The sequence below is a fragment of the Petaurus breviceps genome, unplaced genomic scaffold (genome assembly GCF_028583685.1).
Source record: "Petaurus breviceps papuanus isolate PSGF00001 unplaced genomic scaffold, PetGlider_PUasm1.0 213, whole genome shotgun sequence".
Taxonomy (NCBI): Eukaryota; Metazoa; Chordata; class Mammalia; order Diprotodontia; family Petauridae; genus Petaurus; species Petaurus breviceps.
The window spans coordinates 13,493,179-13,511,021 of NW_027185860.1; the positions used below are offsets into that span (position 1 = coordinate 13,493,179).

General features: G+C 35.0%; 1 pseudogene; it reads left to right on the forward strand.

Annotated features, from left to right (window-relative positions):
• The first annotated feature begins 11,267 nt into the window (after positions 1-11,267).
• The window catches only part of LOC138165573 (uncharacterized), a 37,019-nt pseudogene continuing 30,443 nt past the window's right edge, over positions 11,268-17,843 (forward strand).

Below are 17,843 nucleotides of genomic sequence, written 5' to 3' on the forward strand. Positions count from 1 at the left end.
GAAAGGGTGTAACTAAGGTAGTAAGGAATCTGAAGAGAAGCCCCACCTCACCTGACCAGGAAAAGCCTGCCTGAGTGGTAGCCCAGGGGTCTGAAGTTGCCAGACCACCCCTTCTCCACAGAGTACTCTGTGAGCCTCAGCATAACTCAGGGGGAACACTGAGACTCCTGGTCTTTGCCTCAATCTAGACACCCAGAAGTTACAACATACAAAGTCAACAACCAGGCCCTTAGTTCCCAGCCTGAGAAATTAGGAAATAGGAAATTATAATGGGTAGAAAGGAAGCTGAGAAGGAGAAGGGGAAGGCAAGAAAATCACTTAGAGCTTATTATAGCAATCAAGAACAACCAAATACAGAGGACAACATGGACTCTATACTCACACCTGAGACCACAGAAGGAAATATGGGCTTGTCTGAAGCCCAAAAAGCATCCTTGGATGAGCTCAAGAAAAATTTTAAAACCCAAATTAAAGAGGTAGAAGATAAATTTAAATCTGCAGTGACCAAATTGGAAAAAAAAGTCTCACTGAAGAAAACAAATCCTTAAAAAGTGAAATTAGTGAACTAATTAGAGAAAATACTCCCTAGAAAAGGACCTTTAAAAACTAACCAAAGAGAGTAATTCACTAAAAAATTAAAATCAGTCAAATTGAAGCTCAGGACTCTATGATGCACCAAGAGTCAATCAAACAAAATATGGAGATGGAAAAATTGGAAGAAGGTGTAAAATATCTCACTGGAAAAACAACTGACCTAGGGAACAGATCCAGGAGAGATAACTTAAGAATTATTGGTCTACTGGAAAGCCATGATGAAAAAAGCATCCTGGACAACATCCTTCGAGAGATTGTCAAAGAACACTGCCCTGAAGTCCTGGAATCAGAAGATAAAATAGTTATTGAAAACTCCAAGAAATATAATAGCCAAATTCCATAATTACAAGATTAAGGAGAAATACTGCAAGCAGCCAAAAAGAAAGAATTCCAATATCGTGGAACTACAGTCAGGGTCACACAGGACCTAGCAGCTCCCACATAAAAGGATCGGAGGGTTTGGAATTTGTTATTTTGTAAGGCAAAAGAGCTAGGACTGCAACCAAGGATTAACTACCCTACAAAACTGAGCATAATCTTTCAGGCAAGTAGGTGGTCATTTAATGAAATAAGGGACTTACAGCCTTTCCTGATGAAAAAGCCAGAGCTCAATGGAAAATGTGATCTCCAGTTACAAGACTCAAGAAAGACATAAAACGGTAAATAAGGAAAACACACATTCACACATACACACACACACACACACACTCACACACACATGCACAAAACTTGGGATGCGATAAGAGCAAAATATGCACATGCCTCTATGAAAAGCTGATAACTATCAAGATTGAAATCTATATGATTATCATGACCTTTAAAGCGGTTATACATAGAGGGAGAGTGTGGGTATAAATGAACTAATATGGTGATAAAAAAAATTTAAACTTATTAAGGGGGTCAAAGGGACTGCAATGGGATAAAAGGAAAGGATGAGACAGAAAAAGGTAAATTATCCCATATGAAGAGGCATAAAAACACACTATAGTAGAGGAGAAGGAAAGAGCAAAAAAACATCATTTGAACATTATTTTCACTGGTTCTGGTTCAAAGAGGGATCAACTAATCAGTTAAATTTAAGATTCTAACGTGAGAAGACAAAAAACTCATTAAATAGAGGGAAAGGAGGGAGAGAGAGGAGCACTGCATGAAATTTACTCTCATTGGCTTGGGGTCAAAGGGAGAATAATATACTCTCATAAGCATAAAAATCTATTGTGTCCTATAGGCAGTTGGAGGGTAAGCAGGGATAAAAAGAGGGGGGATTAGAGGGGAGGGAAATAGTAGTAAGGGGAGAAGGTAGGTAAAGAAGAGGGGTTCAGAGGGAGGGAACACTGAAGGAGGTGGTGGTCAAAAGGAAAACCCTTAAGGAGGGGAAGTGAGAAGGAAGAAACAAAAACATAAGCAGGGGAGGGAATAGGATGGAGGGGAAGAGACAGATAGTCATCATTACTGTGAATGTGAATGGGATGAACTCTCTCATAAAAGAGAGGCAGATAGAAGAATGTATTAAAGACTATAACCCTACAATATGCTGTCTACAAGAAACACATTTGAAACAAAGGGATACACAAAGGGTAAATGTAAAAGGCTGGAGTAGAATATATACCTCCTCAGCTAAAGTAAAAAAAAAAAAAGCAGGGGTAGCAATCCTTACCTCAGATAAAGCAAAAGCAAAAATAAATCTAATTAAAAGAGATAATGAAGGAAATTATATCCTGCTAAAAGCCACCATGGAGAATGAAGTAATATCATTACTTAACATATATGCACCAAGTGGTATAGCGTCCAAATATCCTATAGGAGAAGTTAAGGGAATAAGAGGAAGAAATAGATAGCAAAACTATATTAGTGGGGGACCTTAATCTCTCCCTCTCTGAACTTGAGAAATCTAACCTCAAAATAAACAAGAAAGAAGTTAAGGAGGCAAATAGAATTTGAGAGAGGCTAGATATAATAAATCTCTGGAGAAAAGTGAATGGGGATAAAAAAGAATATGCTTTCTTCTCAGTGATTCATGGCATATACTCAAAAATTGACCATGTTCTAGGGCAAAAAATCACAATTCAGTGCAGAAAAGCAGAGATACTAAATGCATCCTTCTCAGATCGTGACGTAATAAAAATTATGTGTAATAAAGGGCCATGGAAAGACAGAATAAAAACTAATTGGAAATTAAAACATTTAGTCCTAAAGAATGAGTGGGTCAAACAGTAAATTATAGAAACAATCAGTAATTTCATTCAAGAGAATACAATAATGAGACAACATACCTAAGTTTGTGGGATGCATTAAAGAAAGTTCTCAGGTGAAGTTTTATATCCCTGAGGGCATACATGAATAAATTAGAGCAAAGGGAAGTCAATGAATTGGATATGTAATTGAAAAACCTGTAAAAACAACAAATTGAAAATCCTCAATCAAATACTAAATTAGAAATATTGAAAACCAAAGGAGAGAGTAATAAAATTGAAATTAAGAAAACTATTGAATTAATGAATAAAACTAAGCTGGTTTTATGAAAAAAAAAACAATAAAATTGATACACCCTTAGTGAATATAATAAAAAAAAAGAAAGAAGAAAACCAAATTTTGAGTATCAAAAATAAAAAGGGTGAATCTACCCCCAATGAAGAGGAAATAAAAACAATAATTAGGAATTATTTTTCCCAATTGTATGCACATAAATTTGAAAATCTTAGTGAAATGGGTGAATATTGACAAAAATATAAGTTGCTCAGATTAACTTAAGAGAAAGGGAATTACTTAAATAACCCCATCTCAGAAAAATCAGTCAAAAAAGTGATCAGTGAACTCCCTAGGAAAAAATCTCTAGGGCCAGATGGATTTACTAGTGAATTCTATAAAACATTTAAAGAACATTTGGTTCCAGTACTCTACACACTATTTGGGAAAATTCGTGAAGAAGGAGACCTACCAAATTCTTTTTATGACAGAAATATAGTACAGATACTTAAATCAGGAAGAGATAAAACAGAGAAAGAAAATTTTAGACCAATTTCCTGCAGGAATATAGATGCAAAAATATCAAATAAAATATTAGCAAAAAGACTACAGAAAGTTTTCTCAAGAATAATACAATTTGAACAGGTAGGATTTATTCCAGGAATGCAACGATGGTTTAGGATTAGGAAATCCGTCCGTATAGTTGATCATAACAATGAAACTAGCAGAAATTACATGATCATCTCAATAGATGCAGAAAAGGCTTTTGACAAAATACAACATCCATTCCTATTAAAAACACTACAAAGTATAGGAATAAATGGAGCCTTCCTTAAAATAAAGGTACCATCTATTTAAAACCATCAGCAAGTATTCCATTTAATGGGGATAAGCTAGAAGCATTTCCAATAAGATCAGGAGTGAAACAAGGATGTCCACTATGACTGCTCTTATTCAATCTGGTACTAGAAATGTTAGCAGTAGCAATTAGAGAAGAAAAAGAAATCAAAGGAATCAAATTAGGTGAAGAACAGACCAGGCTATCACTCTTTGCAGATGATACAATGATATACTTAGAGAATCCTAGAGAATCAAGTAAAAAACTACTTGAGACAATAAATAAATTTGTCAATGTTGCAGGATATAAAATAAACCCACATAAATCCTTGAAATTCCTGTATATTTCTAATGAAATTCAACAGCAAGAGATAGAAATAGAATTCCCATTTAAAGTTATTGTAGGCATTATAAAATATTGGGGAATCTACCTGCCAAAACAAACCCAGGACCTATATGATCACAACTACAAAACACTTTTCACACAAATAAAGTCAGTTCTAACTAATTGGAAAAGTATCAATTGCTTGTGGATGTGTCGAGCTAATAAAATAAAAATGACAATTTTACCCAAATTAAATTATATATTTAGTGCCAAACCAATTAATTTACCAAAAAAAAAATACTTTATAGAACTAGAAATAATAGTAACAAAATTCATTTGGAAGAACAAACGCTCCAGAATATCAAGGGAATTAATTAAAAGAAATGTTAGGGATGGTGGACTAACTATACCAGATTTTAATCTGCATTATAAAGCAACAGTCATCAAAACTACTTGATAGTGGCTGAGGAATAGAGTAGTGGATCAATGAAATAGACTGGGCACACAAGATTCAACAGTCAATGACTATAGTAATCTATTGTTTGATAAACCCAAAGACCCCAGTTTTTGGGATAAGAACTCACTATTTGACAAAAACTGCTGGGAAAATTGGAATATATAGTGTGGCAGAAATATCTAACATTATATACCAAAATCTAGTCTAAATGGATGCATGAACTAGGTATAAAGGTTGAGAGTGTAAGCAATCTTGGAAAGCAAGGAATAGTTTACCTGTCAGATCTGTGGAGAAGGGAACACTTCATGACCAAACAAGTATTAGAGAGCATTATAAAATGCAAAATGGATAATTTTGATTACATTAAATTGAAAAGCTTCTGTACAAATGAAGTCAATGTAACCAAGATTAAGAGGGAAGTGGGAAATTGGTAAAGAATTGTTACAATCTATGTTGCTTATAAAGGACACATTTCTAAAATATACAGAGAAGTGAGTCTAATCTATAAGAATACAAGTCATTCCCCAATTGATAAATGGTCAAAAGATATAAACAGGCAATTTTCACAGAAAGAAATTAAAGATATCTATAAGCATATGAAGAAATTCTCTAAGTCACTATTAATTAGAGAAATGCAAATCAAAACAGCTCTGAGTTACCACATCTCACCAGTCAGACTGGCTAAGAGGACAAAACAGGAAAATGACAAATGCTGGGGAGGATGTGGGCAAATTTGAACACTAATGCATTGCTGGCGGAGTTGTGAACTGATGCAACCTTTCTGGAGAGCAATCTGGAATTAGGCCCAAAGGGCTGTAAATAATTTCATACCCTTTGACCCAGCAATACCACTTCTAGGGTTATATACTAAAGAGATCATAGAATTGAGAGGAAGACCCGTATGTACAAAAATATTTATAGCAGCTGTTTTTGTGGTGGCAAAACATTGGAAATTAAGGATTTGCCCATCTATTGGGGAATGGCTGAACAAATTGTGGTATATGCATACAATGGAATATTATTGTGCTATAAGAAACGAGGAGCAGATGGACTTCATATTTACCTGGAGAGGCTTATATGAATTGATGCTGAGTGAGAAGGGTAGAACCAGGAGAAATTTGTACACAATTAGGGACACCATGTATGTGTGATGACCAGCTTTGATAGACTGGACTCTTCTCAGCAATGCAGTGATATAAGTCTATTCCAAAAGACTCATGATGGAGAGAAATATATGCATCCAGAGATAGAACTAGAAAGAACTGAGTTTATATCCAGGTGGAAGCAAAACACCTGATCTTTTTCTTTTCCTTGTTTGGCTTTATTTCCTACTTACCATTTTTCATTCTATCTGATACAATCCATCTTTATAGCCTGACTAATGTCTAATGTGAAAGTATTTGCATATCCTGTACTTGATTGTATGCCACCATGGGAGGCAGGGGAACGAGGGGGACAAAATTTGAAACTCAAGTAATTGTGGAATTGAATCTTGTAAAGTAAAAGTAAACAAACAAATTAATAAAAAAGAACAAAGAAAGAAATATTAAGAATTTATATTAAAAAAAAGAAACAGTGATTGTCCTCTCCTGGGAGAGGTATAGAATGTGCCTATGTCAGAAAAGGCATAAAGCCAGCAACTTACTCAGGGAAAAGCTAATAATTTGTGCTAGAACTTAGACATTTACAATATCTAAGTGTTCATGACATTATGTTCTAGGAATATTAACATATATTCATCAAGACTCCTCAAATTTAATACCTATGAACATCTATAAGTATCCATATTATCTCCCAAGCTTAAAACAATTTATAATCATTTATGAAGTGCCTCCTATGTGTTGAAAGTAGAAAGCGTGGTTCACAACATCAAATGATTTAAAGAGGTCAAGAAGAATGAGGATGGAGAAAAGGCTCTTAGATTTGGCCATTAAGAGGTCTTTGATGACTTTAGAAGGAAAATTCCAAGTTAATGAGGAGGTTAGAAACCAAATTTTGCAGGGTTTAGAAAAGCATAACAGAAGGAGTGAAGACAATGAATATAAAGAGCTTTTCATGGAGGGTTGACTGCCAAAAAGAGGGAAGATACAGGATAATAGCCTGTTGGGTTGTAGAATCTTAATGAGGTTTTTTGTTTTGTTTTGTTTTTGGTAAGGATAAGTTAGATTTGGATATATTTTTGAGCAGCAATGAAGGAACCAGTAAAATAATTTAAGGAATTATTGAAAGACAGAGTAGGAAAGGAGTGATAGAAAGTACAATCTTAACAATGATGGGAGGATGCTGGACGAAATATACATGCAGAGTATTTGGTCTTGGCAAGGAACAGGGTTACCTCTTCCCCAGAGACTGTTGCAAAGGAAGAATTGGAGCTAATACCAAGGGGTTGTAATGGAAAGAGAATTAAATAATAACAAGTTCAAGGTGAATTCAGGTAAGCATGAGGCAAGGAATTCAGCTGTTATGCTGGGAGGAAGGGGTGGTATGAGAGATTTTAGGGTAGAAGATAAGATTTGGAACAGCTGTAATGGAGATTAGGAAAGAGAGAGAACAAATGTTTTTCCTTGTTACAGTGGGAACACAATAAAAATTAGATAACACAATTTTTTCATGGAATCATTCAGTACATTTGCACAATTTTTTCTGATCTACAGCATTCATATTGCTACGGTGGAGTTAGAAGCAGCAATAATCTGAGTTTGGGGTTTGAAAAGGTGTAAATGACCAAAAAACAAGGGAGCAAGCCTTCATGCAAGCAATAAAAGTGCAGAGCAAAATTGATGGCCCAAGGAGTTTAAGGACTGAAGCTCACACTAAGGATAAGCAATTGGTTTAGGAGGAGTAAGGCATAGGTAAAGAGGGATTTTTAGAAAGTTATAAACTGATAAAAATTTTTCAGAGTTCTTCAACATGGAAGGGAATCACTTGTGGAGAGATTACAATAGGACCTTCCCTCCAGCTAAGATAAAGAGAAGTAGGTCAAGGGGGATGAGTAGATTGAGGAAATGGAAAGTAAAGAAATTTGTAGGAACATCAGGTAGATGGAAGTTCCCTCATAGGAGGGCAGTACTCTGAACCAGACTGGGAAGGTCATTTGAGAGTGGGAACTGTTTAGTATGCTATCTATACCTCTAAAAATTTACAAAAGGAAATTTACTTAAGAATAACATGGAGGGATGGCCAGGTAGCACAGCGAGTAAGAGCATCAGCTCCAGTGTTGGGATGACCTGGAGATCAAATCCCAGGCTCAGACACTTAGCACCCACCCAGAAACACTGTGTAACCTTGAGCAAGTTACTTAACCCCAATTGCTTAGGGGCAGCCAGGTGGCTCAGCAAGTAAGAGCACCGGCTCCAGTGTCAGGATGATCTGGATCAAATCTGTACTCAGATACTCAGCACCACACCCAGAAATAACTGGCCATGTAACTTTAAGCAAGTTACTTAACCCCAATTGCTTTAAAAAAAAAAAAAAAAGAAGAACATGGAAATTATATTTATCAAGGGCACAAAATTAATTCAATTTGGCAAAACCCACAGTGGCATGCCTGGTCAACAGAGTGTTACAATCCCAAAGAGTATTGGATTTTTATACTTACAAAAATATATAATTTGTTTGAGCCTTTTTTTTTTTTTCTAGATGAAGTAAGTCTTAAGGATAGGTCCATTGCATTTTAGTGGAAATTTTACCCTGCCTGCTTGAGGTAGATGTTGTTCCTCTTGTAGGTAGGATTTGGGATTGGGAGGAAGACTATAAACTAGGTATTGGATTTATGGATGAGGGAGGAAGAATTGTCTGGACATCAGAAAATAACAGTGGAGGCAAGGTTGCTGAGCAAAGGGAAGAGTATGGAAATGGTCATTGGGTTCATTGGTAAGCAACATGAGAATCTATGCAAACAGAAATTGAAAGCATAGTCATAGATGAGGTGTTATCTGGGTAGAACCAGGTGTCTATGAAAACCAGATGGAAAGAACATAAGGAGAAGAATTTTTTTTAAATGAAAAGAAATGTGCTACTTATAGAACAGAAATTCTAGAAGGCACAGTGGAATGGGAAGGTAAAGCTGGAGGAGGGGTAGTGGTATTGAAGTGGATGCGGATGAGAAAACAAGTGGTATAGTTATCACTTGTTTTCTCTTAAGTAGCCAATGATTTAGTATCATTGGTATTGGAAGAGTGAGTTAACCATAGGTCAGAAAAACTGCCACTCAGTGGTTATGTGAATGAACTGCCTACGGATCTCACTGTGGTGGTGTGAAGATAGTCAGCTCCTGGAACTTACAATTGAGTGTTCACTAGATCTACTCACACTCATCTTTCTATGTGTAGTCAGGAACAGAATAAAATATAATTGGGAAGTGTTTAACAAAAATAAATAAAAATACAATACAATATAGATAATGCTAATTTGTGGTTTTCTAAGTCAATATGCTTTCTTCAGGCATCTGTTTCTTTTTGAGTATGACACCATTATTCTAGAATACATATTGTTCTCTGTAAATATGATTTACTTACAGAATTTAATAACGAAAGTTTCCCCTTTTTTTGGTATTCTGTTCTTTACAGAGCTACATTGATTTTGGAAAGGTTTTTAATAGAAACTGTCAGTACAATTGATTTACCAGAAGAGAACCAACCAATTACAATTACATATGCAAAATTATTTATATACCACACAACCTATGCTAGCAGTACTGTGAATTAAACAATGGTATTCTTGTTCTAGTGCTTTGATTCAATAAATGCTTTTCCCTTTCAGAGACCTTAAGGTATAACCACCCCTTCAGTAAGTGAGAGAATTGAGCAGATAAAGTAATTTGCATTAAAATAAAATTCAGTGTGGCTCCCCAGAGTCCTCTTTATAGTCCCACTGAGGTCTCCTTTTTCAATGTGAATTCAGCCAGCCACCACTCTCTCCCTCCTCCAATCTAGTCTATAAAATACTGCAAGATTAATCTTCAGAAGGTTAAGCTCTAATCATAGTAATGGCATTCATTTAAATATTGATTTGTGTTTACAAACCATTTGGAAAACATTATCTTATTTGTTTTTCACAACAATTCTAGGTATAAAAATTACTTTTCCTATTTTACTGATAAGAAAATTGAGTCAAAGATAAACATGACCAAGGTAAACAGTTTGTAAGTAGAGAATTTGAGACTCCATTTTTATTTGTTTGGTTTGCTTTTAAACATAATTTGGGAACTTGTCTCTCTGTACCTCAACATCTTCTGTTACCGTCTGCTCAAAACATCTGAATTCATTCATTGCATTTACACCCTTATCTATAGTTCTTCATTGGTGGAATGGGAATAAAAATCTTCATGCTCTCTCTTACTTTCTTTGAGGAATGTCTCTTGGGACTTGAGTAGCTTCTACTATAGACTTCCATAGAGAGAAGTGTTTCTGCCAGCAATGACAATTGTGTCTAAATGGCAAGAAGCCCATGTGCTTGCCTAGATGAGCTTGTGACTGAATCTCAAGTCTCTGGTTTCATCTTCTACTTTGTGTTTCCTTCCTCAAGCACAGAAGAATGAACAGTGATGCTGAGATAAATATTTCTAGTCTTGGGGACCACTTAGCTCAGGAGTTAAGTAACTCATGAGTTCTGGATGGGGGTTATCCAGCAAGGAGCAGTTTCTGAAACTATTTCTCAGAGGAGGGAAGATGGCACCCAAAAGGAGGATACTATGCATGAAAATACTTTTTTATTATTTTTGAGTCATTTTTAGTTGTGTTTGACTTCATTACTCCATTTTGGATTTTCTTGGCAAAAATATTGGAGTAATTTTCCATTTACACTTTGAAAATCTTAAAGTACTATACAATTTGAAACCTTAAAGTGCTAAAAAAAAAATACCATCTCCTCTTATCCAAGGGGATGAGGGCCTTTATCTTGTTCTTATAATATTTCATGGGTACCCTTGCAGCACTGAGGCTATTCACAAGTTATTCCTAAATGTCACTATGACTCACAAGCCTTTCATTCCAGTGATAAATTCAATTCCAAAACATTTTTTTAAATATCTATTATATGTAAGCCACTGCAGATAGTTTCTACAGAGGAAATGAAAGAAAAAAGAAATTGAAGTATATCCTCCTGTTGAGCAATGGATAAACAAATTGTGGCCTGTGAATGTAATAGAATGTTATTGTCACATAAGATGTAACAAAATGGACAGTTTCAGAGGAAACAAAATATTTTTATGAACTCATACAGAATGAAGTGAGCAATAGAACTTCAGAGACAGCAATATTATGCAGAAAAAAACTTCAGAACTCAAATAAAAACTTTAGAACTCATATCACCAATGTGATAACCCACAAATCCATAAGATAAAGATAAAACATGACACCTGCTGACAGAGGAATGATGAACTTAAAATCCATAAGAGATTTACTTTTTGAGATATGGCTAATGTGGGAATCTGCTTTGCCATGCTGTGTGGATATGTATCAAGGGGTTTTTTCTTTTAATTAATAAAAAATACTTATTATTTGACAAAATAATTTTAAAATCACATATAAAATTCCTTCAATAACAGATATAACCATTCAACAACCACTTAACACACAAAACTGGGATATGGAGAAGAAGGAGGAAGAGGAAGAGGAGGACAAGAAGAAGAAGAAGACCATGACAATGGCAGTGGTGACATTTGGGACAGTTTTTGAACCGCAGAATGACATGAATGTGACCTTTGCTTTAAGAAGAATATTTCAGTACCTATGTAGACCATGGATTGCAAAGGTGAAAAAGTGAAGGAATGAAGACCAATTAGGAGGCTATTACAATAATATGTCAAGAAGTGAAACAATAGAATGGTGGCCTTATGACTGGAGAGAAGAGGACAAATGCGAGAAATGACTGAACTTGAGGAGTGAGGGGAGAAGGAAGAATCAAAGATGAATCCAACGTTGCCAGGGACTGGAAGAGTGGTGCTGACCTCAACAAAAAGAGAAACATATAGATGAGAAGTCGGTTTAAGGCATCAGAAAATGAGTTCCATTTTGGCATATAGTTTTAAAGTGATTCTTACTCCAGAAAGATATGTCCAGCAGGTAGGACTAATAAGGAGAGAGATTAGCACTAGGAATATGGATTTGGCAGCTGATAAAATCACCAAAGACTAGAAAGTAAAGAGAGAAGTCATCTTAGGACTGAAGCAGAGAGGACATCTATGCCTAGGTAGTCCTTGTTTGATATTTCTCAGTTCTGAGCAAGGATATAAATTTTTGCTTTCTAAAGAAGTTTTTTCTATTCTTTTAATATATTATTTTTTTAAAATATGTGAACTTCATTAAAATCAAAAAGTATATGATTATATACTGAGCATATAAAAGAGGATTGAATGTGAAAATTTGAATCTCTATGACATGAAGTTTATGTGTTTTAGTACATATTAAATTAAAAGCAATAGCAGAAATGTTTCCCTGATGGTCTGTGTCCCCTCCTGAACTTTCTTCTCCTTGATACTGTGTATTTTTAATGCTGCATTCATTTTGTTTTCTTATACTATTTTATACAAAAATATTAGTAATATTGTTTTTCATCCGTGTTTTGTATTGTTTAATTTAATTTAAATTTTCAGAATTTCTAGTAATATATTTATTTTTTAAAATTCATTTCCTTTTCTAGCTTTTTTGAAAAATTTGAATGCCCAAAACATTGATCTTTTCCTTATTTCTTTCATTCAGGAAAATGTCGAGAGATAGCACTTCCCCTAAGTACTGCTTTGACTCTAGTCTCAAAGTTTTGGCATGTTGTTCTGTTTTCATTTTCTTTGATGAAATTATATATTATGTACTTTGTACAATGTCATAAGTTCTAGGCTTATGGGTCAGTGATCTGTTATATAACTGTCTGTGTAACTATTAAGGTGGAATAATATGAGACTGAAGAAATTATTCTTACTTATCTTTTCCATAGTTTGCAATATCCCCCCAAAATTAAACATTTGTTAACTAATACTCTGGGTATAAATCATTCTGAATATAGTACTTCCTGTGAAAGCAAAACTTGGCTATTGCTGGGACCATATTCTAAGTCTTCCTGACTTGATATAGTCTACCAGAGTTTGTGCTTTTCTGACATAAATATTGTAAACCTGGAGTTTATAAGATACACCAGAGTAGTACTTTCCTAAGATAAGTATAGAAAATATATTTTTAATTTGATTTGAGATAATCAGATGATAATTATTTGTATACCAAGAGTAGACTAAAAGGAAGAAGAACAGAAGTTTCACCATTTGGAAAGATATTTAGGGGAGCATCTTGACCTTTTAATTTTTCAGTAAGGACAACCAAAATTAGAAAATGAAAATGTGTATGCATCGTCATACAACGGATAAAATAAATTTTGAAGTATGGCTCAAATTCTACTTTATGCTTAAACTACCTTTTTTTTGGTAAGACATGGTGGCATGTTGTATGTAAAATGCTTCATAAACTTCAAAGCACAGTAAACATATTAGATATTGTTACCAAGGCTCCATTAATAAAATCTAGGATTTATTTCATTCTGGACATCTAGAAAAATGCTTCATTACAGCAAATTGACTAGTATTCAAAGTGATTCAGAATCCTCTACTCTTCCCTTATATTTCCTTGTTAAAACTAATTCCCATGACACAGGCCTATGTATACCTTTTTCAGTAAGTTTCAATTTGGCTAACCTAGTTAAATATACAAAGAATGGAGAAACTTTCTGTTTCCAGACAATCTGCTAATTTCCCATGTATTTGCAATTGCATTGATTTATGCACTATAAAAGACAGAATTTTCTAATTTAATGAGAATCCCTAGATTAAATAAGAATCGGATTCATTACTGGAACTAAAGATATGCCTTTAAAAATGACCCATGTAAAATTGGTACTTGAAGCCACGTGAATAGATGGGATGGCTGAACAACTGGTTGTAAATTGATTCACATGGATGGGTCATGTGAGGCTGAGTGAATTTCATTTAGAAACAGAATGTATTTTCATTCCTTACCAGACATTTAGATTTAAAAGACCATGTGGAAAGCTGAGAGTAGAAACAAGGCCCTATCCTTGGTTTTTTCTTTGCCTTTGTGGCTTTCATTAAAACCGCTCACATTACTTCAGCAGTCTTGGTTTGGTAACAACATGGTAATTGAACACAGAATTTCTTCTTCAAAAGTTCTTCTCTGCTCAGTGTAGGTGAGAGTTGAAAGAATTCAAAATGTGAGCTAAATAGAGATCTGAATAAACTTTACCTCCTTCAGTAGTTTTTATATTAGTATGCACTGTGTGGCTTAGTAATGACCTCATTAAATAATAGAATAATCTCCCATGATCACTAGGCTTTAACAGAGATTACTGTAGCATATGCGATGATTTTAGGAAATCAGGACATGCAATTTACAAAAGCATGATAATGAAAACATCATCTCAGAAAAATTCCTGAAGGTTTGGTTCAATCCAGATATTTCACATTGAAGAGCAGGAAAAACACATGATTTGGAGCCATAAGATGGGTTCAGCTCCTGGTTTGACTGCTTATTAGATATGACCCTGATTTTAAAAACAGCCTATATGTGCCTCAATTTACTCATTTGTAAAGATTATATAATAATTACTATACCACTTTTCTCATAGAGTAATAACAATGAAAATATTTTGAAAACCTGATAGTGCCATAGAAAAAAAGGACATATACAGAAGTGGGGGGAAGAAGGTGTTTGTGTGTGTGTCTGTACATTCAGCAATTGAGAGCAGACTCTTCTTGGCCTCTTTCTTTGCATCTCCAGAACCCAACACAGTCCCTGGCATATAACTTGCAAATGTTCATTGAATGAATTATTACTTGCTTAAAAAGGGATGGTAATGCTCATGGCTGTGCAAAAGCAGAAACATAAAGAAAACAAAACAAATTTTATGACCTTGCTTACTACACTTCTATTACTTTTGTACAATAGCTGATGAAATAGAAATAACTCCACACATCTATGGACTGTTTAACAGCACAAGCCCATCAGTATTCACTCTGCTGATACACTCAAATTAAAATTTGCTGGAAGCAAAAGTACAATGAAAAATAATTTTATTTTCTCTACTAACAGCACATGTGGGAATACAGGAATGCAATGGAGAAAATTCAATGATAGAGACAGAGAGAGAGAGAGAGAGAGAGAGAGAGAGAGAGAGAGAGCGCACATTCTTTCTGTCTAACATCTCTGATAAAGGCTACACCAAGAGAGCAGCAATAAACTTAGTATGCAAGCAGTAACTCACTCGCAGCAACTCAAAACATCCTACTTTGTCAATGTGGGGTAAAAATAAGTACACAGTATATAAGGAAATCAATGAAAGTGACACATTAATTGCTCTTTGGTGGGTCATTACAATTCTAGCTTTGGTCTTGCTCTGATCACTTAGTTTGATTTTTGCTATTACTTTGTTCTTTGCTTTATTGTGACATATCATTTCTAAACAAATATCAGGATTGTCATAGAAGAGTAAGTAAATATTTTTGGACATCACTGAAATCTATGAATGAAAAAGAAGTAATATATATGGTGTAAAATAATTGGGTAATATGGACAAAACAATTGATAGATGATGTTTATTTGAAATAAGAAAATTAGACAACTGTGGCAAAACCATGAACAACCCATGTATTCGTGATTAATTAATTTTTTCTTTGTTAAATGAGAGTATATGACTATTCTCTTACTTTGGTGTAATTGGTAATAATTATTTTAACATATTAAAATGTACCACTGTCATGAAAGGATAGTGTCAATATTCCAGAAAACCACTAGAAAACTTATGGAAAATGGAGTGGTAGGATTATCTTACACTTGGTAGGTACCTCAAATATCATCTAGTTGAACTTCTCTCTGAATCATTATTGAGGTTCAGAGTTGGGAGAGCTGCTTCAAATTTTGAAAGAATTCAATCAAACCTTTTTAGCCAAAGGGAAATTTATTAGTACAAAAACATGCAGGCCTGAGACTTAGCAAGGAGCTAAACAAAGACAATGATAATTCCTCTATAAAATGCCTGTTGATATCCTTTGATCATTTCTCAACTGGGGAATGAGTTGTATTCTTATAAATTTGACCCAGTGTAATGGTAATATAAATGGAAAGATCTTTCCTATCCATTGATAACCCCATGTGACTTGCTTAAGTCACATGAAAGCCTAAGACACATGAGTTGAATCACATAAAGCCTATAGTTGGAGGAGCTTGCTGAACAGGAAGGGTGGAGAAGAAGTGAGAGGAATTTGGTCAGATCAATTAGAGCTGAGGGAGAGAGAGGAAGCAGGCAGTGAGTTGTGAGTGTTCATTCATAAGAAAGTCCTAGCAGGAGGAAGGCTTGGGGATGGTGGTGCCCCCTGCATTTTTATTGTGTATATATTTCTTTGTTGGTATGATGGATTTGGCTTTCTGATGTTGAGATTTACCTTTCTGGTAATTGAATAATTGTTTTTGTTCTTTCTTCCATGTGAAAAGTCTGTTATATTTTGCTATTCAGAATTACACCAACATATTCCTAGCCACAGTAGTCACTGTGAATATTACCCAGGTCCCTATATATGCAAACATCTATTTTTTTATAATTGTTGTTGTTTAGTTGTTTCAGTCTTGTCCAACTCTTCATGACCTTGTTTGTGGTTTTCCTGGGAAATATACTGGGAGTGGTTTGCCATTTCCCTCTCTAGGTCATTTTTTAACAGATGAGGAATTGAAGCAAACAATATTAAGTGACTTGCCCAGGGTCACATAGTTGGTGCAGTGTTTAAAAAGTTCAAGGGAGGTAATTACTGGGTAATTAATAATTTTATTAATAATGCTAGCATATTATTAAAAAGAGGTCAGTGGCACTCTCAAATGCCAAAGTGGCAGTAGGCTCAAGGCTTATATGGCCTTGGAAAAGTGGGTGTTCCAGAGGATGGCAATTAACTCTGCTTGGTTAACAACAATGGGAGAAAATGAATATTATAATGAAGGACTGAGAATGACATCATGTCACTTTTGGACAGAGAGACTATCCCTATACCCAGGCTTGAACAAATTAGTCAAAGCATCTATCTCTACCCTAGCTTGATAACAGTATAATTCACTTTACATTATAGATTCCTTATAAAGTAAGATGGAGTCTGATAGCGGAGAAGGTTAGTTCAACCTTCAGACTGAGTTGTTCAAATGAAGACTGTAGAAAAAGGAGTAACCCTGTGTCTTCTCAAATCATTGCTTATTAATAATTTTTCTCAATAGTAAATGCCTTAAGCCAAACTTGAAATCAGGAAGAAAAGTCTTCCTGTCTCCAGGGGTGGTATTCCATCCACTGTTTATATCCTATCTATCTATCTATCTATCTATCTATCTATCTATCTATCTATCTCTATCTATCTATCTTATGTATCTATATATCTATCTATAATAGGATTTATATATATATATACCTATATATATATATATATATATATCCTATAAACTGTTTATTTATAGGAAAGTTGCCAAAATATAGGTAGCTTACTTCCAGTTTAATTTTTTTTCAGTTCAACACCTAATTCTGGCTTCCCAAATCCAACCAGTTTCACCTTAAGGGAGGCTAGAAAATTTGTCAGCAAATTAGTTCTTGAAGAATATATGATTATTTTTTGGCTGAACTCCAAGCATGGCCAGATAGATTAAGGCAACAACCAAACTCCCCCAAAGGCTCCTGGCATCCGTGAGCTAACTGCTTTCCTTATTGTGTTCCATATCCATTGTTCCCCTGAATTCTCTCTTTTCTTTGACACTGAAACCTATTCAGCTTTCATGAATGTCTGCTATTGCTTTTCTTGTTCAATTCAATTATTTATTCAGTTTCTCTGTCGATTCTCTGTGGTCAGTTATTTTTCCCCCTTTCTCATCATCCCTGTAGTACTCTTTGGAGTGTATGGGTACTCAGGAAAGATGAATACCTCTGGTGTGAGGGCTTGGCAGCCCTTTTTAGGGCTACTCATCCACCTTTGTTGTTCACCTTTCACCTAATTCTCACCTGATTCCAAGAAGCTGTAGCATGTGCAGCAGCCACAGTCCAGTAAAACTGTCTTGGCAGATGGGCTACATCAGGCTTAGGGTAATCAACAGGCCTCAAACCAACTAGTGACTTCATGGGATGTCTACCCCAGGCTTTCTG